The 27,659-nt window shown below is 47.8% G+C and overlaps 2 long non-coding RNA genes across 2 annotated transcripts in view; one reads left to right on the top strand and one right to left on the bottom strand.

The window, feature by feature from the left end:
• LOC310888697 overlaps positions 1–8,112 on the top strand; it is a 48,506-nt gene extending 40,394 nt beyond the window's left edge. The window contains exons 5-6 of the long non-coding RNA XR_014576067.1: positions 1,927–2,343; positions 7,458–8,112. This is a non-coding gene — a long non-coding RNA (uncharacterized lncRNA). The remainder of the gene's footprint in view (positions 1–1,926; positions 2,344–7,457) is intronic.
• Positions 2,337–21,680, bottom strand: LOC310888699. Its single transcript, XR_014576069.1, has 3 exons — positions 21,605–21,680; positions 6,455–6,589; positions 2,337–4,209 (listed from the first exon to the last, which is right to left on the bottom strand). It is a non-coding gene; the product is annotated as an uncharacterized lncRNA (long non-coding RNA).
• Between the last annotated feature and the right edge of the window lie 5,979 nt (positions 21,681–27,659).

Here is a 27,659-nt window from a genome sequence, read left to right as displayed (position 1 = left end):
TGCTGGAACATGTTCAGAGAAGAGAAATAAAGCTGGTGAAGGGACTAGAAAAGAAAACATATGAGGAGCGGCTGAGGGAACTGGGGCTGTTTAATCTGGAGAAAAGGAAGCTGAGGGGAGACCTCATCACTCTCTACAACTACCTGAAAAGAGGCTGTAGCGAGGTGGGTGTTGGTCTCTTTTCTCAGGTGACAAATGATAGGATGCAAAAAGCCTCAAGTTGTGCCAGGTGATGTTTAGATTGGATATTAGGAAGAATTTCTTCATGGAGACAGTGGTTAAGCATTGGAATGGGCTGCTTGGGGCGGGGGGTGGGGGGTGGGGGTGGAGTTGCCATCCCTGGAGGTATTTAAGAGACGTGTAGATGTGGTGCTTAGGGACATGCTTTAGTGGCTGACTTCGTAGTGTTAGGATGATGCTTGGACTTGATGATTATATGGGTCTTTTCCAACCTAAATGATTCTATGATTCTAAGTACCCTATGGCCAAACCAAATGGACCATATATCCCAGAACTTCAGCTTCAGCAGTGTCAGAAGAACAGATGGTGGAAGGAGAGCTCACAAGCCATTTTCTTTCTACTCACCCAGGACCCTCAGTTATTGGTTAGGGATGTAAAAGGGTACAACTCTGCTCAGTCCTTCTAGTATTCATTTGTTGTGATTTAACCCAGCCGGCAGCTCACCCTGCCCCCACAGTGGGATGGGGGAGAAAATCAGAAAAAAAAGTAAAAGCTCTTGTGTTGAGAAAAGACAGTTAATTAGGACAGAAAAGAAAGAAAAATAATAATTATTATAATAGTAATAATAATAATGTGTACAAAACAACTGATGCATAACACAATTGCTCACCACCCACTGACCGATGCCCAACCCATCCCTGAGCAGCAGTCCCCCTACCCCAGCCAGCCAACCCATATTAATTGTTCAGCATGACGTCAGATGGTATGGAATATCCCTTTGGCCAGTTTGGGTCAGCTGTCCTGGTTCTATTCCCTCCCAGCTTTTCGTGCACCCTCAGCCTCCTCACTGGCAGGTGTAAGCACTGCTCTCTAACAATTAAAACATCAGCGTATTATCAACATTATTCTCATCCTATATCCAAAACAGAGCACCATACCAGGTACTAGGAGGAAAATTATCTCTATCCTAACTGAAACCAGGACAATATCCACCCCTTATTCCATACCATTTATGTCCCTTATTCCATGCTATTTATGTCATGCTCAGGTCCCACCTTTTCCAATACATTCCAATTAATCACTGCTTTTCATACATCTATATAAAATGTCCACTGATTTTGTTTAGAGTGTGACTGACTTTGGTCTCCATCTGTCACAACTGCCTTTCAGGGCAGAAGAAATGGTGTGTGGTGTTGGATCGTCACATGCTGAAGCCCATTCTGGTTCCATCACACCACTGTGCTTGTCCAGTTCTATCAAGATTAATTCATAATTATCTGGGTGACTATCACTGTGATACTGTAGGACATACAGGAACCATAGTAATGATGACATACAGTATTATATAGCAACTAGCATAATACAATTCAACTCATGGGCTATTCCCACGGAATATTAAACCCCCTTGAGGTACACATCGGACCTCCCCATTCTTCTGCAATACTCACCAAGTCTACCCATGTCCCTGAGCAAAAGCAATCCCATGGATGGGTTTGCCTTTTCCCTGGGCAGGAATAAACCAAAATGTCTTCCCCATCACGTTTTTTATGTGCACTATGGGGACTCTATCCCCTTCTACAGTACGTAACAGGTTTGATTGGGCAGGTCCAGCTCAGTTGGCAGATCCCCTAGTGTTGACTAACCAGGTGGCCTTTACTAAATGTGTATCCCAAAGTTTGAATGTCCTAGCACCCATTGCTTTCAGTGTAGTCCTTAACAATCCCTTGTATCGTTCTATTTTCCCAGAGACTGGTGCATGCCCGGGTGCCCTGAGCTGGAGGACCATGACGGCGGGAATTATAAACTTCCAACCGACTCTGAATGTGTGCAGGATTTGCTGCTTCACCTCGATCCATACAAGTCCATGGGTCTGGATGGGATTCATCCCAGGGTGCTTAAAGAGCTGGCTAATGTCACTGTGGGACCTCTCTCAATTATTTTTCAATGGTCTTGGGAATCTGGAGAGGTCCCAGTAGACTGGAAGCTGGCAAATGTTGTACCAATTTTCAAGAAGGGCAGGAAAGAGAACCCTGGAAACTACAGGCCTGTCAGTCTCATGTCAGTGACTGGTAAAATTATGGAGAAGATTTTCCTTGAAGTTATTGAAGTGCACCTTGGTGGACAATGCAGTCATTGGTCCCAGACAACATAGGTTCACGAGGGGTAGGTCCTGTTTGACTAACTTGATTTCCTTTTATGATAAGATCACCCACCTGGTCGATCAAGGGAAACCAGCTGATGTGATCTTTTGGGATTTCAGTAAAGCTTTTGACATAGTTTCCCATAGGATCCTACTGGACAAAATTTCCAGCATACAGCTAGATAAAAACATCATGCAATGGGTGAATAGTTGGATGACAGGCAGGGCTCCAAGGGTTGTGGTAAATGGGTCTGCATCAGGCTGGTGGCTGATCAATAGTGGGGTCCCCCAAGGCTCCATTTTAGGGCCAGTTCTCTTCAATGTTTTTATAAAAGATTTGGATGTAGGACTAGAAGGTGTTTTGAGCAAAGTTGCTTATGATATTAAACTTGGAGGAGTTGTGGACTCTGATGAGGGTGGAAAGGCCTTGCAGAGAGATCTGGACAGATTGGAGAGCTGGGCAGTCACCAACCGCATGAAGTTTAACAAGAGCAAGTGCCAGGTCCTGCACCTGGGACGGGGCAACCCTGGCTATATGTACAGACTGGGGGATGAGACGCTGGAGAGCAGCCCTGCAGAGACGGTTCTAGGGGTTTTGGTTGATAGCAAGCTGAATATGAGCCATCAGTGTGCCCTGGCAGCCAAGAGGGCCAACTGTATCCTGGGGTGCATCAAGTACAGCATTGCTAGTCGGTCGAGGGAAGTGATCGTCCCACTCTACTCTGCGCTGGTGCGGCCTTACCTCAAGTACTGTGTGCAGTTCTGGGCACCACAGTACAAAAAGGATGTGAAACTATTGGAGAGTGTCCAGAGAAGGGCAACAAGGATTGTGTCACGCTAAGGAGTGTAGCCGATTAACCAGTATGGGTCCGGTCAGATTCAGGGTACTGAACTATCACAGTCACGGATTCATCAACAACGTAACACGCCCTCACTCTAGTCGCGTTCAATGAGAACTATCATGGCTAGGAACAATGCAATTAAGTGCAATTTATTACAGCAACAGGTACACAGGTTCTTTGGATTGCCGGCGATAATTTACTGTCTGCAAAAGCAAGCTAGCATGCATGAAATACACAGGTGCACAGCCTGGCTATTAACGTGTTAAAAGGCACAAAGACTCTAGAGATTTCTAAGTTTCTGCGGAGGCACCCAGTATAACCAAGTGTTCAAATCTGACCCAAAGGAGGCCCAGTGTGGGGGGGAAGAGATGCTGAGCCTGTCGACTGATCCCAGAAGTCAGGAGATCCTCGTGATGGTATATTCCCTCATGATGGTATCTCCCCTGACGATGGTATCTTCCCTAACATCCCCTCTCTCTTAAGCCAATTTATATTATTTTCTATCTTTTAGGTGGAACTTGAGTGACTCTAGTCAAGCATATCTTAGTTATGATTGGTGAAAAGTTTTCTTGCCTTCGTTTAAAGGTATAGGCTCCGAGAAATTCAGAGCGCGTGCTCAGTGAGCACTAGACAAAACACTGGTGTGATATCAATGCTGTTCTACCTACAAGTGAAAAGCACAACACTGTTTGGGCTCTTGCAGGGAAGATTAACTCCCTCCCAGACAGACCCAGTACAACCTCCACCACTTATTCCATAACATTTGTGTCACACTCAGATCCCACATACTTTAGTATATAGGTATTCTCATCACCACTGTTCCCTGTCTTTTCACAGCTTGATAGATAGGTACTTCTTTTCATTCTATAGACCTATCCCCAAAATGTTCATAAGAATTGTTGATGATTTAGTCTTCATCTGACAAAGTAGTCACTCAGGACAAGCAGAGTTGGATTTCTGGATGCCAGCACCGGCTTAGCTTGAGTCATTGATGCACTTGCCCGCTTCCTTGCAAAGTTGACCTGTCATTGATCCTGCAGTGACTTCCTACAACACATAACTTAGATTACAGATTAGTTTTCTCCCAAGGTTAAATCTCCTTTTATCACACACCTGATATCCCCATTCTTTTGCATGATCCATCAGGTATACCCCGGTCCTTGGGCGAAGACAATCCCACAAGTGGGTTTGCCTTTTCCCGAGGCAGGAGCAACCCACACCACCTTCACCATCCACTTCCCTACATGCACTACAAGGACTTTAGCTCCTCCCACTTTAGCTCCAAGATTGTTTCAGAAGTGACTCCCATTGTCGGACTCGATTGCTTCTGGTGTACCATGATGCCACAACACTTGCCTTTCCAGGCCCAAGATGGTGTTTCAGGCTGTGGCATGGTTTACGGGGTATGTTTCCAGCCACCCAGTAGTGACTAGGGAGATTTAGATTAGAGGCTAGGAGGAAGTTCTTCGCTCAGAGGGTGGTGAGGCACTGGAACAGGTTAGGTTGCCCAGAGAGGTTGTGGATGCCCCATCCCTCGAGGTGTTCAAGACCAGGTTAGATGAGGCCCTGAGCAACCTGATCTAGTGAGTGGTGCCCTTGCCTATGGCAGGGGGGGTTGGAACTAGATGATCTTTGAGGTCCTTTCCAACTCAGGCCATTCTATGATTCTATGATCACTCTTATTTCCCTTGTTTAGTAATGTTTAGTAAAATTGTTTTCCCCACAAAAACAATTTTATGGAAGAGGAAGAAAATTATTAGCTTTTCAGACCACATTCAGACTATTTGGCAGTTACCCTTTCTCTTCAGCAGTACATGGCCTTCTTTTTTTTTTTTTTTCCTTGGTCTCCTTCTTGCCTCCACTTCCACTTCCTTTGCATGGGCTCAGCTTTGACCTCGGCAGTTTTCACTCCACTGCATATTTCTGGTGCTAGTACCTGTGTCTCCCTTGGTCTTGCACAGGGCCTCATCTCAATGAGCTATCTCCACTCAACAAAATGTGCCTTGACACCTGTGCCCAGGTCCTGTCTCCTCATCTCTGCACAGCAACTCTGAAGATACCCAAATTAGTTCCTTAGGACCTAGAGTGTTGTGGTCAATTGGCTTGGCAACTACAGGCATTCAAAAATAACCTGCGCAGCTAGAGCTGCTTTAATCCCATAACAAATAGACAGGAATATAAATATGCCAGATTAACATCTGAGGAAAACTAGCTCTGCATTCACTGGATTCAGTGATGCTGTACTGACTGAATCCATAGAAGTGTTTGGCCTCAATATGTCCTAGAGAAACAGTCTTTCAGAAATATAAACAATGCAAAACAATGTTGTCACTGGAAGCCTGGAACTGCTGCAAGTTAGAATTAATCATTTTTTTTTAGTGTGATGATTAAGCAGCAGTGCTTGAATGCCAGGGAACTGGAAGCCAAAGAAAATATTCCAAGTTGGATTTGTTAAGCATGTGGTTTTATTTTAAAGCACATTAGTCAGGCAAGTTCAGTCAAAAGTCATATGTAAAATTATTAGATCTTGTGCAGGGGGTTTCTCATTTCTGTCAGCTCTTCTGACGCTGTGGAAACCATACTGAGTAAAATACTGAACAGCTGAAGATGGTTGTGCTGGAGGCAGGTTATTTTTTTCCATGCCTTTCTTACTGTGCACATGCTTGCTATTAGAATCCCACAAGAAACAACTTCCATTCTTAAAATCATAGTTTTGGGAAAGCAGTTCAGAAAAAGGAAGGGGAAAATATTATGATGAAGCCTCCTTTTTCCAACTTTCTTAGTATTACAGACAATGGATTCCATGGTGTCTCATACAGTAAATAAGAGAAAGGACCCAGTGTTAATGAATAGCGTAGTCATGCTAGAATGTAGTCATGTTTCTAACCCTAGGACTCCCAATTGCAAAATGTGCACACAACCTTAACACTGCCCCTTGAATGTATTATGATAAAGCCCTTAACTGCCTGATTGCTTATTAACTTTTTCACTGAACCGCATTCATTAAACGAATTAAAACATGATTGAAACTGGAAATAGTAGTGTGTGAAGCCCAACCGGTGGTCCTTAGAATACTGGGAGTTTGGGCTCACATTAATATGGGCAACCTGAAGAGGCCAGGCAGCTCAGGGACCATGCAGAGGCTCCTGAACAGCATGGCTGAGGCTCCCAGTGACCAAGGGACCCACAGCAGTGGAGAAAGGAAAGGTCTAAAGCAACTACAAAACTTGTGACTAATTGTAAAGACCGTAGAGACAGGCTCCTTTGAACATAGGGTGAGCTGTGGTCATACCTGAATGTAGTCTGGCAGGTGAGCTACCTAGCTGAGTGTCTCACAGAGCAGTTTGGCTCCCATTAGGTCCTCCACAAATATCCAATGGCAGGTGTTTCACACAGAAGTATTGCCTTGTTCTCCTATCCTTGACACCTGTTAAAAGATATGAAACTATATAGACTTTGATCTGACTAGGTAAAGCTTGTATTTTATTTTCTCATGGGCTGGGGCTTTACCCAATTTAAGTGTAGCAGATACGCTAGGAAAGACAAGCTATTGCAGTTCCCTCCTCCTAGGAAGTGAAAGCAAAACAGACAAATGCATCTTTCTGCCCCTAACACCACGGTACCTCTTTTCATGTGACTTTCATACCTCATATCCCAAGTAACTTCTGAAATCGAGTTCACATTCAAATCTGATTCAGTTACCTTTTAATTAACTTTTTTCTAGATTGACCCTAGATTGCCGCTATTTATAAGCAACTCTGTCAGCACTCCTATGGAAGGAAAGATGGAACAAACACTTCTCAGTTCAGGTTCCTTCCCTCTCCTGCAAAGACAATCTCAGCTTTCAGGTGCACAGGCCTCCTGAACTGACTTTCACATGCACTGTTTTGTCTTGCATATAGGGGCGACTGATACTGGCACAGGTTGGTTCTCTGGCGGAGCCATGGGGCCCATCGCAGGGGTTGGGGTTGCTGCAGGGACTGTCACAGGGGTTGGAGTGGCCACAGGGCCCATCGCAGGGGTTGGAGTGGCTGCAGGGTCCGTCACAAGGTTTGGAGTTGTGTTGGTTGTTGCCCTTCCTCCAAGCTCAAGATTGGTGCATCCCTATGAGCAAGAAGGCAAGCAAAGGGGCAGGAGACCTTCCCCTTCACTTCCAAAAAAACGAAAAGAAAAAAAAAAACAAAACAAACAAAAAAAAACACATTTAGATGTAGTACTTTCGTCATGTTTATGTTCCTGTATCCATGTTTTTTCTTCTTTCGACCCTGCCTCCCCCCCTTTTTTTTTTCTTTCAGTGATCCATCTGGGGCAATGCTGCACTAAACAGCTGCTGCAATGTGGCCTTCCAGGCACAAAGCCAGTCCTTCATCACCAAAATCAAACCACGTAGACTTTTTTTCAAGGCTGTGTGTAACCACAGCCTATATGGTGATTCATTTCCTTTTACAATTCTTCCATCCTAGTTCTTTTGCTTTGACTCTGCATCCTCTTTTATGTTATCAATCACCTGTAAGGAATGCTCCAGCAATTCGTGCCACTAAGGGGATTTGAAGGGTTAACATTGAGGCCTGGGTTTAGGTGAGAAGAGAACAAAGGGATTTCTTCAGAGAAAAACTGCTGACTCTGCACGGACGTGCAGTAACTTCTGACATCGGGCCAAGAGACCACTAGATAAGGAGGAAGAATATGAGCCTCCCTGTCCGAGCGGCCCCCGAGAGACTAACAGAGACTGATAAGCAGGCGCACCTGGGAGGACTTTGGATTCGGGAAACCAATTATAATAACCCTGCCTCTTCTAGAAGTAGTAATGAATATGTATTAGCCTAGGAGCATAAAAACCAGCCGCCTTACGTAACAGGTGTGCGTCCTGGTGGAGCAGAGACTCCCGGCGCACCCAGCGCTGTTTGCTTGCCTCTATTCGTTTAATAAATTGTAAACTTTGATTGTAAACCTATTTGGGACTCAGTCATTTATAACACACCCATATGCAACTGTTCTCTTCTTGTTGAACACGCTGTTTGCACTCTCTTTGGTTCTCAGAACTTTTCTTCTGTAGTGATGTTTTGCATCACTGAGGTCTGAACATGCTCTTTTTCTATACCATCTGAATATATATATGAATATTTTTCTGTATTATCTGAATCCTGTTCTGAGAATTAAGTGCACACCTCCAAGGCTCTAACTCAAGCAGTTGCTGCTACATTTGAACATTTGTAAACCCATTTCCTTGGCCTGTGTTCCTCATCATTCATAGTCTGAAATTTCAGTTCTTCAGAGGTTTACTACTGTGTTTCATTTTGCCCACTCTGAGGAGTCTGTTGGGTCTAATCTCACAATTATCGGGAACTCATATATCAGGCTCCAGTGACGATTATCACCATGCAGAAAGCTGAGCAGTCTTTGTGGGCTTTGGGCCTGTGTTGCATAAAAGGGTGCAGGAGATTTATGGAGGAGGCAGGCTGGTGATCCCATCAGTGCTGCACATGCTCACCATGTGACATGAGAGAGAAGCTGTGTTGCTCTGCAATCTTGCCCCCATCATCACCACAACCGAATCTGATGGGCCTTCTGGCATCATTAGAAATATTACTGACCTTGTCATCTCAACCTGTATGTTAATGCCTTTTAAATCATTTTTTGTCTGGAATATCCTCAATAAACGATTCCTTTCGTTCCTATATCTATAAGACTATGCTCATACTTAATTTATCCTTCTGTATTGATTAATGTAGTAATTCCCAGAGCCAAGGCTTTGTCAAGGCTGTGCTGAGAGAGAGAGAGAATATGTGTGTATACTTGATTTGCTCTGATATCTCTACAGCAGAGCTGATTGTTAATTTGTAAGCGGATTGCCTGACACGGAAAATTTTGTTCATTGTAAAAAAAGAGTGAGCTAATGACTTTTCTAATTTCCTTCTCTTCAGGGCTGCTCTCAATCCATTCATCCCCCAGTCTGTACTGATGTTTGGGATTGCCCCAGCCCAGATTTAAGACCTTGCCCTTGGCCTTGCTGAATTTCACGAGGTTCACATGAGCCCACTTCTCAAGACTGTCCAGGTCCTTCTGGATGTCATCTCTTCCCTCTGAAGTATCAGCTGCATCACTCAGCTTGGTGTCATCTTGTAGTGGATTTATGTGGCAAGGTTTTGGTAGTGGGGGACTGCAGGGGGTGGCCTCTGCGAGAAGACTCCAGAAGCTGCCCCATGTTAGATAAAGGCCAGTTTCAGCCAAATCCAAAGGGACCTGCCGCTGCCCAGAGCCGAGCCAATAAGCGATGTTTGTGCCTCTATGAGAGCATATTTAAGAAAGGGAAAAACATTGCTGCGCAACAGCAGCTGGGTGAGGTGTGAGGAACAGCCCAGCAGACACCAAGGTCAGTGAAGAAGGAGGGGGAGGAGGTGCTCCAGGCGCTGGACCTGAAGTTCCCCTGCGGCCTGTGGAAAGGACCGTGGTGGACCAGGTTGTCCCCTTGCAGCCCATGGTGTACCATGGCAGAGCAGATTTCCACGCTGCAACCCGTGGAGGAACCCACAGTGGAGCAGGTGGATCTGACCTAAAGGAGGCTGTGGCCTGTGGAGAACACCTGCCGGAGCAGACTCTGGGCCAGATCTGTAGCCTGTGGAGAGGAGCGCATGCAAGAGCAGGTGACCTGAAAGGAGCTGCTGCCCGTGGGGGACCCATATTGGAGCAGTTTGCTCCTGATGGATGGACCCCGTGATACGGACCCATATTTGGAGCAGTTCTTGAGGAGCTGCTGCCTGTGGGAAGCCCATGTAGGATCAGTTTGGGAAGGACTGTATCCCATGGGAGGGACCCCACATTGGAGCGGGGGAAGAGAGTGACTGTGAAGGAGCGGCAGAGACAACGTGCTATAGGCTGACTGCAACCCCCATTCCCCAATTCCACTGCGCCACTTGGGGGGAGGAGGTAGAAGAGGGCGGATGGGGGGAAGATGTGTTTAGTTTGTTTTTCTTTCTTTCTGACTGCTCTAGTTTGTTAGTAATAGGCAATAAATGACATGAATCTCCCTATGCTGAGTCTGTTTTTCCCATGACGATAATTGTTAAGTGATCTCCCTGTCCTTATCTCAACCCTTGAGCCCTCTTTATCGTATTTTGTCCCACTTTCCCTCTGAGGAGGGGGAGTGAGAGAGCAGTTGTGGTGGAGCTCTGCTGCCCATCTGAATAAAACCACCACAGTCATTTTTGGCACCCAATGTGGGGCGCAAAGAGTTGAGATAACAGTAGAACTGATTAAAACGCTTACGACTAACACACTTACTTACTAGTCACCATGTTCAGCTTGCTGTTATTATTTTAATGTGATCCTGTCTTATATAATCTGTGCCATGTTCTCCCTTCTCCTCTATATCCGTTCGGAGAATGTGCTAAAATCTGTGTTCGTTTTTGTTTGTTTTCTTTTTTAATTTGCTGTGTTGTAAAGCACTGGCCTTGAGTATAATCTGGTATTCAGGCCCTGCATTGTTATCATTTTGGTCTCCTGGAAATTATCTTTTTGGGAATATTCAAAATTACACTGTCTTCCTTTCCTGATCTGGAAGTCAGTTTATGAATAATATCAGGAATGGTACCTCCTCCTTCTTTCCCCATAGACTACTTGCAGCAGCTTTTGAGTACTTTGAATACCCATGGGTAACCAACATACTCCTATTGCTAGGTCTGCACAATGTGTTTCTCTTTCTCCCTAAGGTTAAGCAATTAGTTAAGAATACCACCCAGGAATCTGCCCCAAGACAGTGTGGTTGTGGGTGGCAAGGTATGTGGGAGGATATGGGCAGGTACCTGTCACAGTTGTCTCCTCCGATGGTTTTGAACTTCACCCCTGAACAAGTGCAAAATCCTAAAAAACTGATAGAATGTTTGGAAGACGTATGCCCTGACCTTCACAGTGCTGGAGAATTCCAGCTTGCTGCACTGCAGGAGACCTGCATGGATGAACAGGGAGCTCCTGGTGAAGCTCAGACAGAAGAAGGAAGTTTACAGCATGTGGAAAAAGGGACAGGCCACTTGGGAGGAATATAGGGACACTGTCAGCGTATGCAGAGATGCGACAAGGAAGGCTAAGGCCCATTTGGAATTAAATCTAGCAAGGGATGTCAAGGACAACAAGAAGGGCTTCTTTAAATACATCAGTAGAAAAAGGAAGACTGGGGAAAATGTTGGCCTGCTGCTGAATGGGGCGGGTGCCCTGGTGACAAAGGATATAGAGAAGGCAGAGTTGCTGAATGGCTTTTTTGCGTCAGTCTTTACTGCTAAGATAAGCCCTCAGGAATCTCAGACTCTGGAGACAAGAGAGGAAGTCCAGAGAAAGGAGGATTTCCCTCGGTCGAAGAGGATCATCTAAGCAAACTTGATATCCGCAAATCCACAGGCCCCAATGGAACGCACCCATGGGTGCTGAGGGAGCTGGCCAATGTTATTGCTAGGCCACTCTCCATCATCTTTGAAAGGTCATGGAGAACAGGGGAGGTGCCTGAGGACTGGAAGAGAGTCAATATCACGCCAGTCTTCAAAAAGGGCAAGAAGGAGGACCCAGGCAACTACAGGCCAGTCAGCCTCACGTCCATCCCTGGAAAGGCGATGCTCATCCTGGAGATCATCTCCAAGCATGTGGAGGATAAGGTGATCAGGAGTAGTCAGCATGGAGTCACCAAGGGGAAATCATGCTTAACCAATTTGATAGCTTTCTATGATGAGATGACTAGCTGGGTAGATGAGGGGAGAGAAGTGGATGTGGTCTACCTTGACTTCAGCAAGGCTTTTGACACTGTCTCCCATAACATCCTCATAGACAAGCTCAGGAAGTGTGGGATGGATGAGTGGACAGTGAGGTGGATGGATAATTGGCTGGATGGCAGAGCTCAGAGGGTTGTGCTCAGTGGTGCTGAGTCTAGTTGGAGGCCTGTAGCTAGCGGTGTCCCCCAGGGGTCAGTACTGGGTCCAGTCTTGTTCAACTTATTCAACAACGACATGGATGATGGAACGGGAGTGCACCCTCAGCAAGTTTGCTGACAACACAAAGGTCGGAAGAGTGGCTGATACTCCAGAGGGCTGTGCTGCCATTCAGAGGGACCTTGACAGGCTGGAGGGTTGGGCCGAGAGGAACCTCATGAAGTTCAACAAGGGCAAGTGCAGGGTCCTGCACCTAGGGAGGAATAACCCCAAGCACTAGTACAGGCTGAGGGCTGACCTGCTGGAGAGCAGCTCTGCAGAGGAGCCTGGGAGTCCTGGTGGACAGCAGGCTGACCACGAGTCAGCAATGCGCCCTTGTGGCCCAGAAGGCCAACGGTATCCCGGGGTGCATTAGGAAGAGTGTTGCCAGTAGGTCAAGGGAGGTGATCCTGTCCCTCTACTCAGCCCTGGTGAGGCCTCACCTAGAGTATTGTGTCCAGTTCTGGGCTCCCCAGTACAAGAGGGACGTGGAACTACTGAAGCGAGTCCAGAAGAGGGCTACGAAGATGGTTAGGGGACTGGAGCACCTGTTGTACGAGGACAGGCTGAGAGCTGGGCCTGTTTATCCTGGAAAAGAGAAGACTGAGGGGAGACCTCATCAATGTGTATAAATATCTGAGAGGAGGGTGTCAAGAGGGTGGAGGCAGTCTCTTTTCAGTTGTGCCCAGCGACAGGACGAGAGGTGACAGGCACAAACTGAATCACAGGAAGTTCTGGCTGAATATGAGAGGGCACTTCTTTACTGTGAGGGTGAAAGAGCACTGGAACAGGTTGCCCAGAAAGGTTGTGGAGTCTCCTTCTCTGGAGATATTCAAAATCCACCTGGATGCCATCCTGTGCAACGTGCTCTAGGTGATCCTGCTCGGCAGGGGGGTTGGACTAGATGGTCTTCAGAGGTCCCTTCCAACCTCATCCGTTCTGTGATTCTGTGATTTTTTCTGACGGATGAAAAGCTCGATGTGAGTTGGCAGTGCGTGCTTGCAGCCCAGAAGGCCAACTGTATCCTGGGCTGCATTAAAAGAGGAGTGGCCAGCAGGTCGAGGGAGGTGATTGTCCCCTTCTACTCAGCCCTTGTGAGGCCCCACTTGGAGTACTGCGTCCAAGTCTGGAGCTCCCAGCACAAGAAGGATGTGGAGCTGTTAGAGCAGATCCAGAGGAGGGCCACAAAGATGATCAAGGGGCTGGAGCACCTCTCCTACAAAGAAAGGCTGAGAGAGCTGGGGCTGTTCAGCCTACAAAAGAGAAGGCTCTGGGGTGACCTCACTGCAACCTTTCAGTACTTCAAGGGGACTTATAAAAAAGATGGAGAGTGACTCTTTGTTCAATCAGATAATGACAGGACAAGGGGGAATGGTTTTAAACTAAAAGAGGGGAGATTTAGATTAGAGGCTAGGAGGAAGTTCTTTGCTCAGAGGGTGGTGAGGCACTGGAACAGGTTGCACAGAGAGGTTGTGGATGCCCCATCCCTCGAGGTGTTCAAGACCAGGTTAGATGAGGCCCTGAGCAACCTGATCTAGTGGATGGTGTCCCTGCCTATGGCAGGGTGGTTGGAACTAGATGATCTTTGTGGTCCTTTCCAACTCAGGCCATTCTATGATTCTATGATCTTTAGAGGTCCCTTCCAACCTCGGCCATTCTGTGATTCTGTGATTGTACTATGTGATCCTGTTTTATGTGGTTCATGCAATAGAATAGAATAGTTCAGTTGGAAGAGACGTCCAAAGATCATCTAGTCCAACTGCCTGACCACTTCAGGGCTAACCAAAATTTAAAGCATATTAAGAGACAGGTACACCCTTTGCTGGGTTAAAAACTGTATGGACAGATGGGCCCAGAGAGCAGTAGTGGATGGAGTGAACAATTAGTGAAGAATACCACCCAGGATTCTACCCCGAGGCAGCATGGTGGTGGGTGGCAAGGTGGGCGGGAGGATATGGGCAGGTACCTGTCACAGTTGTCTCCTCCGATGGTTTTGAACTTCACCCCTGAACAAGTGCGAAATCCTAAAAAAATGATAGAATGATTGAAAGATGTATGCCCTGACCCTCACAATGCTGGAGAATTCCAGCTTGCTGCACTGTGCTGGGACCTGGCCTGCACCTATCAAACGGCAGTTAACACTACCCAGCACCCTCAAATGGAGGAGGAGGTCTCTGAATCCGATGACCAGATAACACACACTTTGGCTAACCCAGAGGGCCAACTGTCAATGGTAACATTCGCCCCCATAGTCAAGACAAAACAATGGAAGGGGAAGTGAGCTCGTTCAGTAAGGGAAGAAGCTCCTTCTAAAAAATGCAAGGAGGGAAAAGTGGAAGAGGCAGGCAACTCTAAAGCAGAGCCATCACAAAAACAGCAGGAAGAGTCAGAAATCATAAACGAGTCAGAAACCACCCAATCCCTATCCCTGAGTGAGTTGTGAGATATACAAAGGGATTTCACTCTTCACTCTTCACCCAGGCGAGCACATCCTCACCTGGCTGCTTCGATGCTGGGACACTGGGGCCAATAGCCAGGAATTAGAAGGCAAGGAAGCCAAGCAGCTGGAATCCCTCTCTAGGGAAAGGGTCATTGACAGAGAGATTGGGACAGAGGCGCAGGTTCTCAGCCTCTGGAGGCGACTCCTGTCAGGTGTGAAGGAAAGGTATCCCTTCAAGGAAGACATTGTATATCAACTAGGCAAGTGGACCACCACGGAGAAATGTTTCCAGCACCTTAGGGAATTAGTCGTGCTGGAGATGGTTTATACTGATTTGGACAGTGACCAGACACCCAAAGATTCTGATGAAGTCCAGTGCACACTGTCCATGTGGCAGAAGTTTATACAGAGTGCACCATCATCACACGATAGCATGCTGGCAGAGATGAATTGGAGAGATAGGATGGGACCAACAGTGGATGTCATGTCCAGCCAGCTTCAGCAATATGAAGAAAAACTCTCTGTCTCACTACGGGCCTGCATTTTGGCTGTGGAGAAATTGTCCCAACAGGTTCACCACCTTGAAGAACATATATCTTCCTACTCACCCAGATGAAGCAGTATCTCAGCCATTAAGTGTCGGCATTTTCCTGCTCGAGGGAGAGAGCACCATGGACACACAGCACATGGCACGCTATGGTTTTATCTCCATGATCACGGGGAAGACATGAGGAACCTACCTTGACACTAGTAGCTCGGGTACGTGAAATGCAAGGAAATACAGCAGCCAAAATGGTGTCTCCAAGGAAAATTACTGCTCTGGTTCCTGTTGGGCAGTCCCCCAGAGGGAGTAGAAGGGCTGATCAGCTGGTTTTGCCATAAAACAAAATAAAGTCAAAGGACCTGTACAAGAGATCCAGTTTTTAGGAATAAAATGGCAAGATGGACGTCATCAAATCCCAATGGATGTGATCAACAAAATAACAGCTATGTCTCTACCAACTAGCAAAAAAGAAACACAAATTTTCCTAGGTGTCGTGGGGTTTTGGAGAATTACACATTCCAAATTACAGTCTGATTGTAAGCCCGCTCTACCAAGTAACCCATAAGAAGAATGCTTTTGAATGGGGCCCTGAGCAACAACAAGCCTTTGAACAAATTAAGCAGGAAATAGTTCATGCAGTAGCCCTTGGGCCAGTCTGAACGGGACCAGATGTAAAGAATGTGCTCTACACCGCAGCCGGGGAGAATGGCCCCACCTGGAGCCTCTGGCAGAAAGAGCCTGGGGAAACTCGAAGTCAACCCCTAGGGTTTTGGAGTCGGGGATACAGAGGATCTGAGGCCCACTACACTCCAACCGAAAGGAGATATTGGCAGCATATGAGGGAGTTCGATCTGCTTCGGAAGTGGTCGGTACTGAAGCGCAGCTCCTCCTGGCACCCCGACTGCCGGTACTAGGCTGGATGTTCAAAGGAAGGGCCCCCTCTACACATCATGCAACTGATGCTACATGGAGCAAGTGGGTTGCACTGATTACTCAGCGGGCTCAGATAGGAAACCCCAGTCGCCCAGGAATCCTGGAAGTGATTATGGACTGGCCAGAAGGCAAATACTTTGGGATATCATCAGAGGAGGAGGTGGTCCGTGCTGAAGAAGCCCCACTGTACAACAAGCTACCGGAAAATGAGAAGAAATATGCCTTGTTCACTGACGGGTCCTGTCGTATTGTGGGAAAGCATCGGAGGTGGAAGGCAGCTGTATGGAGTCCTACACGACGAGTTGCAGAAGCTGCTGAGGGAGAAGGTGAATCGAGTCAGTTTGCAGAAGTGAAAGCCATTCAGCTGGCTTTAGATATTGCTGAACGAGAAAAGTGGCCAGTTCTCTATCTCTATACTGATTCATGGATGGTAGCAAATGCCCTGTGGGGGTGGTTGCAGCAATGGAAGCAGAACAACTGGCAGCGCAGAGGTAAACCCATCTGGGCTGCTGCATTGTGGCAAGATATTGCTGCCCGGGTAGAGAACCTGGTTGTAAAGGTACGCCATGTAGATGCTCATGTGCCCAAGAATCGGGCTACTGAAGAACATCAAAACAACCAGCAGGTGGATCAGGCTGCTAAGATTGAAGTGGCTCAGGTGGACCTGGACTGGCAACATAAAGGTGAATTATTTATAGCCCGATGGGTCCATGACACCTCAGGCGATCAAGGTAGAGATGCAACCTACAGATGGGCTCGTGATCGAGGGGTGGACCTGGCCATGGACACTATAGCACAGGTTATTCATGATTGTGAAACATGTGCTGCAATCAAGCAAGCCAAATGGTCAAAGCCTCTTTGGTATGGAGGACGATGGCTGAAATATAAATATGGAGAGGCCTGCCAGATTGATTACATCACACTCCCTCAAACCCGCAGCGGCAAGCGCCACGTACTTACAATGGTGGAAGCAACCACCGGATGGCTGGAAACATATCCTGTGCCCCATGCCACCGACCGGAACACTATCCTGGGCCTTGAAAAGCAAGTCCTGTGAGGACATGGCACCCCAGAAAGAATTGAGTCAGACAATGGGACTCATTTCCGAAACAACCTTATAGACACTTGGGCCAAAGAGCATGGTACTGAGTGGGTGTATCACATCCCCTATCATGCACCAGCCTCCGGGAAAGTTGAACAATACAAAGGACTGTTAAAGACTACACTGAAAGCAATGGGTGCTGGGACATTCAAAAACTGGGATGCACATTTGGCAAAGGCCACCTGGTTAGTCAACACCAGGGGATCTGCCAACCGAGCTGGACCTGCCCAATCAAAACTGTTACGCACTGTAGAAGGGGATAAAGTTCCTGTAGTGCACGTAAGAAACATGCTGGGTAAGACAGTCTGGGCTACTCCTGCCTCAGGAAAAGGCAAACCCATTCGTGGAATTGCTTTTGCTCAGGGAATTGGATGCACTTGGTGGGTAATGCAAAAGAATGGGGAGGTCCGGTGTGTACCTCAAGGGGATTTAATATTGCATGAGAATAGCCCATGAGTTGAATTATATTAATTATTATATAATACTGTATGTCATCACTACCATGTTTGCTATATGTCAATGTCCTATTAATGGTATCACAGTAACAGCCACGCAGATAATAATGAATGAATTTTGATAGAAATGGGCAAGCACAGAGAGGTGATGGAAGGAGAACGGGCTTCAACGTGTGACAATCCAACATCACACAACATCTCTTCTGCCCTGAAAGACTGCTGTGACAGATGGAGCCCGAAGTCAGTCACGGACTACGCAAACTCAGTGGACATTCTGTATACCATAAATGAAGGTGGTGACTAATTGGAATGTATTGGAAAAGGTGTAACCTGAGCATGACATAAATGGTGTGGAATAAGGGGTGGATATATGTCCTGGTTTCAGCTAGGACAGAGTTAATTTTCCTCCTAGTAGGTGGTAGGGTGCTATGTTTTGGATTAGGATGAGAAGAGCGCTGATAACATGCTGATGTTTTAATTGTTGCAGAGCAGTGCTTACACCAGGCCAAGGACTTTTCAGCTTCTCGCTCTGTCCTGCCAGCGGGCAGGCTAGGGGTGCAGCAGGAGCTGGGAGGGGACAGACCCAGGACAGCTGACTCAAACTGGCCAAAGGGGTATTCCATACCATCTGACGTCATGCTGAACAATTAATATGGGGGGGCTGGCCAGGGTCGGGGGACAGGCTGCTCAGGGATAGCCTGGGCATCGGTCAGTGGGTGGTGAGCAATTGCATTGTGCATCACTTGTTTTGTACATATTATTAGTAGTAGTACTATTATTATTATTATTTCGCTTTCTTTTCTGTCCTAATAAACTGTCTCTATCTCAACCCACAGCCTTCAATTTCCTGATTCTCTCCCTCATCCCAGAGAGGGAGGGGGGAGGGTGAGCGAATGGCTGTGTAGTGCTTATCTGCCGGCCGGGTTAAACCACAACATCGGGGTACTCCTGAACCTGATGAAGAGACCTATTCTTCGCATTTTCAGTTATTAAGTGATGTGTACTGAAAGCAGGACTGGAGGGTCCCTGCCTCTGGTCAGGCAGATTAAGGAGACAACCAGATTTACTGGACAGTGTGGATCCGATGGCCTGGCACATTGGACCTGCAGGTGTACAAGGCTATAGTGGACACCAGCATGCAGTGTACCCTAATACCATCAGGCTACGGAGGGGCAGAACCCATCTGTATTTATGGATGGACGGGGGATCCCAACAGTTAACTGTATTGGAGGCTGAAGTGAGCCTCTCTGGGAATGAGCGGTAAAAGCGCCCCACTGTGACTGGCACAGAGGCTCTGTGCATCCTTGGCATAGACTACTTCAGGAGAGGGTACTTCAAGGACCCAAAATGGCACCGGTGGACTTTTCATAGAATCATAGAATCATTAAGGTTGGAAAAGGCATTCAAGATCATCTGGTCCAACCATACAACTACCACCAATATCACCCACTAGACTGTGTCTCTAAGCACCACATCCAACCTTTCCTTAAACACCCTCAGGGATGGTGACTCCACCACCTCCCTGGGCAACCCATTCCAATGCCCAAACACTCTTTCTGAGAAGAAAGGTCTCCTAATTTTTAACCTAAACCTCCCCTGGCGCAACTTGAGGCCATTCCCTCTACTCCTATCGCTAGTTATCTGCAAGGAGAGGCTGACCCCCAGCTCCCCACGACTTTCTTTCAGGTAGTTGTAGAGAGCAATAAGGTCTCCCCTGAGCCTCCTCTTCACCAGACAAAACAGCCCCAGTTCCCTCAGACGCTCCTCATAAGACTTGTGTTCCAGACCCTTCACCAGCTTCGTAGCCCTTCTCTGGACGCATTCCAGGGCCTCCATGTCCTTCTTGTAGTGAGGGGCCCAAAAATGAACACAGTACTGGAGGTGTGGTCTCAACAGAGCAGAATACAAGGGAACAATCCCCTCCCTGGTCCTGCTGGCTACACTATTCCTGATACTAGCCAGGATGCCGCTGGCCTTCCTGGCCACCTGGGCACACTGCCAGCTCATGTTCAGGTGAGCATCAATCAGTATCCCCAGGTCCTTTTCCTCTGCACAGCTTTCCAGCCACTCTGCCCCAAGCTTGTAGCGCTGCATGGAGTTGTGACCAAAGTGCAGGACACGGCACTTAGCCATGTTGAACCTCATCCCATTGGCCTCTGTTCATTGATCCAACTTGTCCAGGTCCTTCTGCAGGGCCTTCCTACCCTCTAGCAGATCAACACTTCCCCCCAACTTGGTGTCATCTGCAAACTTCCTGAGGGTGCACTCAATTCCCTCGTCCAAATCATCAATAAAGGTATTAAAGAGGATGGGCCCCGAAACTGATCCCGGGGGAACACCACTCGTGACTGGTCGCTAGCTGGATTTAATTCCATTCACCACCACTCTCTGGGCCCAGCCGTCCATCCAGTTTTTAACCCAGCAAAGAGTGTACCTGTTCAAGCCATGGGCCTCCAGCTTTTCCAGGAGAATACTGTGGGAGACCATGTCAAAGGCCTTGCTGAAGTCTAGGTAGACTACGTGAACAGCCTTTCCCTCATCGACTAGGTGGGTCACATGGTCATAGAAGGAGAGATGTTGATCAGACCAGAGAGGGAGGTGGTGAGCTAACAAACTTCAGATGAAGACTTCTGTCTGCAGGATGGCTTTCGAAATATCTTTACCCCCTCCTTCCTCTTCCCCTTCCTGAGTTTAATTAATTTAAGAAGGAAATCAAATATCTCTAAGAGTCGACCTTGCAAGCTCTTGAAGAACTGCTTCTAAAGCACACCACTAATCTCACAGTGTAGTTGTAAGGCTATTGTTTTTAACTGAAGAGAAGTAGCACACTCCATCATGGAAAAGACTAACAGGAAATGAGTTTTTAACTCTTTCTTATGCAATGTTAAACAATCCACTGGCCGTTAAAATGCCAATTCTGTTTTGATTGCAGGAGCAACAACCCAAAGAAAGCAACACAAAGGACTGATTCGTAAGTAAGTCCCCACTGGTCCTCCGTTTCAGGTGATACTTGATGTGAGGATAGCAAAAGAGCAGAGACCACCTTTATGCGGGGGCTCACAGCGGGAAAAAAAAAATACATTGGACATAAATGCAATCACTGGGGTCTTAAAAAGAAACGTCTTGAAAATTCACCAGTCCCACAACTGGAATCCAATTAGAGCTGGAGCAGCACATTTTTTTTGTGCTCAAAAAGAAATCGTCGGACTGGTGTCTAGCATCCTCACTTCTCAAATCTCAGTTTTCAAAAAACTGAAGCACACTATTTTATTGAAATATAGGTTGTCTTCATTCAAAGTTTCAAGGCATCCTGTTTCAAACCCAGTTTCATGGATTTACAACACAATCCTTTCTACTATTTCCAAATATTCCTATGTACATTTTGTTCAATACTAAGACGCATGCAGGAGAATACCACAAAAAGTTACATAAGAGAAACAAACAAACAAGCAAACAACACCCAATACCAGTAATGAAGTATTGACTACTATTTCTACTGTGGAAAGATTGATAACGTTATTTGATATTTGCAGATAATAAGAAGTAAATTGACATTTTAATTAGTTTTTGGGGTTAGTAAAAAGAATGCAGAAAGAAAATTTTCATCTCTGAGAGGTTTTTCCTCTTTACAAAAACTTAGCATTTTCCCTTTTGCTCTCATTTTGTTCCTTTTATTCTTGCTTTTCTCCTGGTACTTGCTGATGCTTCTGGATGTTTAAAACCATCTTAAGCAAACAAACAGACAAACAAAAAACTACATGCATGTGCACACACACACACAACACAAAAAAAAACCCACCAACAAAAACCAAAACAAAACAAAACCACAACCAAAACAAAACCACCAGGCTCTAAATAGGAAGAATTGAGTTTAAAATGTATAGGGAAGGACCGCTGTAGTAAGACAGCAGAAGCAAAAGAGTCGGATCTGCCTGTGATCTCTTGCTATAACCTTCACATTGCGCACCGGTGTCACTGAGCATGTGACACAGGCAGCTCTTTGAGAGCACCGGTTACCTGGCAGCACAAACGAGCCCGCCGTGCCGGCAGGGCCTCGGCTCCTCCTGGATGTGGCCGGCAGGGGTGGGTGGCGGGTCCCTCGCGGGGGGGGGGGGGGGGGCGGGGGGTTGGGGACCCCCCTTGTAGATTTGGACAATACTTTCAGCCATCGCCCGTCGCAGAGGAGGAAGACGAGGGACTTGCCGTCTAGAGGACAGCTGAGTCAGCCCTCAGGGCGGACAATTAAGACCTGGTGTTATTGCAGTCCCTGCATGTCCCTGGAGATCACGACTTGTCATTCTGCCAGGATAGCTTCTCCCACTTGTTCCCTTCCCAACCTTGCATACGCCTTCTTAAAAAGGAAAGGAAGGAGAGAAGAAAGGCGAACAGCGGCGTCACAGCGAGGGGCGGAGGTAAACGCATTTCCCCACGCAGGGCACCGGCGCTCGATGTCCGCTGACCCCGGGACCCCAACTATGGGGTTTCCCTGTCCCCAGGACGCGTGGGAGCGCAGCGGTCCCCGTACCGCGGCACCGCTCTTCTGCGCTGAAGGCGGTGCTCTCCGCGGACGGGGATGCCACCTACCGTCAGAGAGCGCCGGGCAGAGAGCGCCGACCCAAAGAAGACTCCGGGAAGGGCAGGGCAGGATCCCCTCCTCGCCTGGGGACCGGCAAGACCCTAAGGAACAGCAGCATTTTGGGAGGACTTGAGAAAACCCCCTCCAGGGGAAGCAGCTTTCAGACTTCTTTCTGAGACTGGCTCCCTCAAAGGCCAAAAATGCCCTGACCTCCATACCCCTCTGGGGCTCAGCCGCCAGGGGAACGTGGTTGCCCCCCTTGTGGGCCACACACCTCTGCTGGATTTCTGTGGCAAGGTTTTGGTAGCAGGGGCTGCAGGGGTGGCCTCAGTGAGAGGAGTTCAGAAGCTGCCCCATGTTAGATAAGGGCCAGTTTCAGACAGCTCCAAAGGGACCTGCCGGTGGCCAGAGCCAAGCCAATAAACAATGTTGTTTCCACCTCTGTGAGAACATATTTAAAAAAGGGGAAAAAAACAAACAAAACTGCTGCACAACAGCAGCTGGGAGAGTGAGGAGTGAGAAACAGCCCAGCAGACACCAAGGTCAGTGAAGGAGGGGAGAGGTGCTCCAGGCGCCGGAGCAGAAGTTCCACTGCGGCCTATGGAGAGGCCCATGGTGGACCAGGTTGTCCCCCTGCAGCCCATGGTGTACCACAGTGGAGCAGGTTTCCACACTGCAGCCTGTGGAGGAGCCCATGGTGGAGCAGGTGGATCTAGCCTGAAGTAGGCTGTGGCCTGTGGAGAACACCTGCCGGAGCAGATTCTGGGCCAGACCTGTAGCCAGTGGAGAGGAGCCCATGCAGGAGCAGGTGACCTGGCAGGAGCTGCTGCCTGTGGGGGAACCCATATTGGAGCAGTTTGCTCCTGGTGGATGGACCCCATGGTACAGACCCATATTTGGAGCAGTTCTTGAGGAGCTGCTGCCTGTGGGAAGTCCACGCAAGATCAGTTTGGGAAGGACTGTATCCCATGGGAGGGACCCCATGTTGGAGCAGGGGAAGAGAGTGACCATGAAGGAGTGGCGGAGATGAAGCATTGCAGACTGACCGCAGCCCCCCCTTCCTCGTTCTCCTGTGCCACTCGGGGGGAGGAGGTAGAAGAGGGCAGATGAGGGGAAGGTATCACAGTATCACAGATTTCTGGGTTGGAAGAGACCTCAAGATCATCGAGTCCAACCTCCGAACTAACACTAAGTACTCCACTAAACCATATCGCTAAGCTCTACATCTAAACGTCTTTTAAAGACCTCCAGGGATGGTGACTCCACCACCTCCCTGGGCAGCCCGTTCCAATGCTTAATAACCCTTTCGGTAAAGAAGTACTTCCTAACATCCAACCTAAAACTCCCCTGTCGCAACTTTCGCCCATTCCCCCTCGTCCTGTCACCAGGCACGTAGGAGAACAGACCAACCCCCACCTCTTTACAGCCTCCTTTAAGGTAACTGTAGAGAGCGATAAGGTCGCCCCTGAGCCTCCTCTTCTCCAGGCTGAACAAGCCCAGCTCCCTCAGCCGCTCCTCATAAGACTTGTTCTCCAGACCCCTCACCACCTTCGTCGCCCTTCTCTGGACTCGCTCGAGCACGTCCATGTCCTTCCTGTAGCGAGGGGCCCAAAACTGAACACAGTACTCAAGGTGCGGCCTCACCAGAGCCGAGTACAGGGGCACAATCACTTCCCTAGACCTGCTGGCCACACTGCTTCTTATACAGGCCAGGATGCTGTTGGCCTTCTTGGCCACCTGGGCACACTGCTGGCTCATATTCAGCCGACTATCAACCAATACTCCCAGGTCCTTCTCTGCCAGGCAGCTTTCCAGCCACTCATCTCCCAGCCTGTAGCTCTGCTTGGGGTTGTTGTGCCCCAGGTGCAGGACCCGGCACTTGGCCTTGTTGAACTTCATACAGTTGACCTCAGCCCATCGGTCCAGCCTATCCAGATCCTCCTGCAGAGCCTTCCTGCCCTCGAGCAGATCGACACACGCACTTAGCTTGGTGTCATCTGCAAACTTACTGAGGGTGCACTGGACGCCCTCATCCAGATCATCGATAAAGATATTAAAGAGGACCGGCCCCAGTACTGAGCCCTGGGGGACTCCACTAGTAACTGGCCTCCAACCAGATTTGACTCCATTCACCACAACTCTCTGGGCCCGGCTATCCAGCCAGTTTCTAACCCAGCGAAGCGTACGCCAGTCCAAGCCCCGAGCAGCCAGTTTCTTGAGGAGAATGTTGTGGGGAATGGTGTCAAAAGCCTTACTGAGGTCAAGGTAGACCACATCCACAGCCTTTCCCTCATCCACCAAGCGCGTCACTTGGTCATAGAAGGAGATCAGGTTCGTCAAGCAGGACCTGCCTTTCATAAACCCATGCTGACTGGGCCTGATCGCCTGCTTGCCCTGCAAGTGCCGCGTGATGACCCTCAAGATAATCTGCTCCATGAGCTTTCCTGGCACTGAGGTCAAACTGACAGGCCTATAGTTCCCCGGGTCTGCCCTGCGGCCCTTCTTATAGATGGGCGTCACATTGGCTAGCCGCCAGTCAACTGGGACCCCCCGGATAGCCAGGACTGCCGATAAATGATGGAAAGCGGCTCGGCCAGCTCCTCCGCCAGTTCTTTCAGTACCCTCGGGTGCATCCCATCCGGCCCCATCGACTTGCGCACATCCAAGCTCCGTAGCAGGTCGCCAACCATTTCCTCATGGATAGCGAAGGCCACATCCTGCTCCCCATCCCCTTCCACCAGCTCAAGGCACTGGGTATCCAGAGAACAACCGGTATTGCCGCTAAAGACTGAGGCAAAGGCGGCATTAAGCACCTCAGCCTTTTCCTCATCCTTAGTAACTAGGTTTCCCCTCGCATCCAGTAAAGGATGGAGATTCTCCTTAGTCCTCCGTTTCGCGTTGATATATTTGTAAAAGGATTTTTTGTTGTCTTTAACGGCAGTAGCCAGGTTGAGCTCCAGATGAGCTTTGGCCTTTCTAATTTTCTCCCTGCACAGCCTCGCTACATCCTTGTAGTCCTCCTCAGTGGCCCGCCCTTTTTTCCAAAGATTATAAACCCTCTTTTTTCTGCTAAGCACAAGCCGCAACTCTCTGTTGAGCCAGGCCGGTCTTCTTCCACGCCGGCTCGTCTTTGGGCACGTGGGGACGGACCGCTCCTGTGCCATCACGATTTCCTTCTTGAGGAGCGCCCAGCCTTCCTGGACTCCTCTGCCCTTCAGAACCGCCTCCCAAGGGACTCGGCCAACCAGCGTCCTGAGCAGCTCAAAGTCAGCCCTCCGGAAGTCCAATACAGCAGTTTTACTGGTCCCCTTCCTGGCCTCGCCAAGAATAGAGAACTCTACCATTTCGTGGTCATTCTGCCCAAGACAGTTTCCGACCACCACATCTCCCACCAGTCCTTCTCTGTTTGTGAAGAGAAGGTCTAGCGGGGCACCACCCCTGGTAGGTTCACTGACCAGCTGCGTCAGGAAGCTATCTCCCACGCTCTCCAGAAACCTCCTAGACTGCTTTCTCTGTGCCGTGTTGTGTTTCCAGGATATGTCCGGGAAGTTGAAGTCCCCCACGAGGACAAGCGCCGACGATTTTGCAACTTCTGTCAGTTGCCTATAAAACTCCTCATCCGTCTCCTCATCCTGGTTCGTGTTTTTAGTTTGTTTTAGGTGTTTTTAGTTTGTTTTTCTTTCTTTCTGACTGCTCTAGTTTGTTAGTAATAGGCAACAAATTATATTAATCTCCCTGTGCTGAGTCTGTTTTTCCCATGACAATTGTTGAGTGATCTCCCTGTCCTTATCTCAACCCTTGAGCCCTCTTCATCATATTTTCTTCTTTCACTTTGAGGAGGGGGAGTGAGAGAACGGTTGTGGTGGAGCTTGGCTGCCCAGTTGAGGAAAACCACTACAACATATAATCCTCAGACATAAACCATTGACCAAGTCTGCGACTAGGAGTGGATTCTGCTGTACCTAGGCTCCTTACCTCCTTGGTTCAGGTAGTTTAGAAAGCAAGGGGTCCACTCTGAACCTCATGACTCAATAGGAGGGTCTCCCTGACCCATCTGACTTACCCCGTCCTCTATGAAGTAAGTAATCAAGTGTACCTTGCCATCTCAAATCTTCGTAAGTCACTGTCTGATTTACAACTAAGCTCTGTTGGATCACTACATGATATCAATAAATATATTGCTGCTTCCCTCTTATGAGTGAAGTATATAATTTCATTAGAGACAGTCCTCCATACCAGAGAGGCTTTAACCACTTGATTGTTTGATTGCAGCACGTTTCACAATCACGGATAACCTGTGCAATGCTGTCCACGGTCAGGTCCACCCCTTGATCACAAGGCCATCTATATGTTCCATCTCTTCTTTGATGGCTTGAGGTGTCATGGGCCCACCAAGCTATGAATAACTCACCCTTATGTTGCCGGTCCAGATCCACCTCAGTCACTTCAATTCTAGCAGCCCAATCCACCTGCTGGTTGTTTTGATGTTCTTCATTGGCACCACTCCTGGGTACCTGAGCATCTACGTGATGTACTTTTACAACCAGATTCTCTATCCAGGCAGCAATACATTGCCTTAAGTATATGCACACACATAATAAAATATATAGTTTCACCAATTATTTTAATTGCTTTTCTATTAGAAGAAAGTAATTTTAAACAAGAGCAGATCCCTTAAAGCATAAGCTTAACAATTATAAAGATATTTCTAAAAATCTGTTGCAAAATTGATGAAAAAATTCATTAGTGCCCACTACTGCATTGGAATCAAGATGTTACGAAGCTTAATGTGACAGAACCAGAATGTTCCCTTAGCTTTTTCAAAATAAAAATTCAAACAGACCTGTGTTTCAATAGAAATGTAGGTGTTTGTTTTCAGTTCTCCATTGTCCAATATATTTGGAACAGAGATATGAAGCCACTTTTTTTGAGCAAGTGGATCCTTTGACCTTTGTGGGTCCCTAATGGCATAATTACAGTATGGTTAAATGGAAGTTCAAGCTACCGAGAAACACTAACCCAACTATTTTCAGTTTCTGACAGCTAATGACAAACTAGGACTGTAATCAAACTCCTTACTGAGAGGAAATCATGACAATGTTGAGTCCAGGACTGAGTATTCCTGACTGGGAGTATTCTTAGCATGTAGACTTCCATAGACGTCCCATGGTTGCTTTTCATGGGTTTAACATTATTTTGCATTGCAAAGGTGTTGTTTCAGCAAGGACCTTATTTTTTTAAAACCAAGTATATATACTAGGAAGTAGAGAAAAGATCCAGCTCTGGCGACACACACTGGCTAATGCAAAGATTGCAACAGACACTGTGGCTGAACCAGAGAGCCAACCCGTGCCGGTATCAGTCGGCCCTATATTCAAGAAGAAACAGTGGAAGCAGAAACTAACATGTTTAGTAAGAGAAGGAACTTATCCTAGGAGGGGGAAGGAGAAAGACTCAGAAGAGGCAGGCAGCTCCAAACTAGGGCCATCATTAGAA

The sequence above is a fragment of the Anser anser genome (assembly GCF_964211835.1).
Source record: "Anser anser genome assembly, chromosome: W".
Taxonomy (NCBI): domain Eukaryota; kingdom Metazoa; phylum Chordata; class Aves; order Anseriformes; family Anatidae; genus Anser; species Anser anser.
This window is presented reverse-complemented; position numbering and strand designations above follow the sequence as displayed.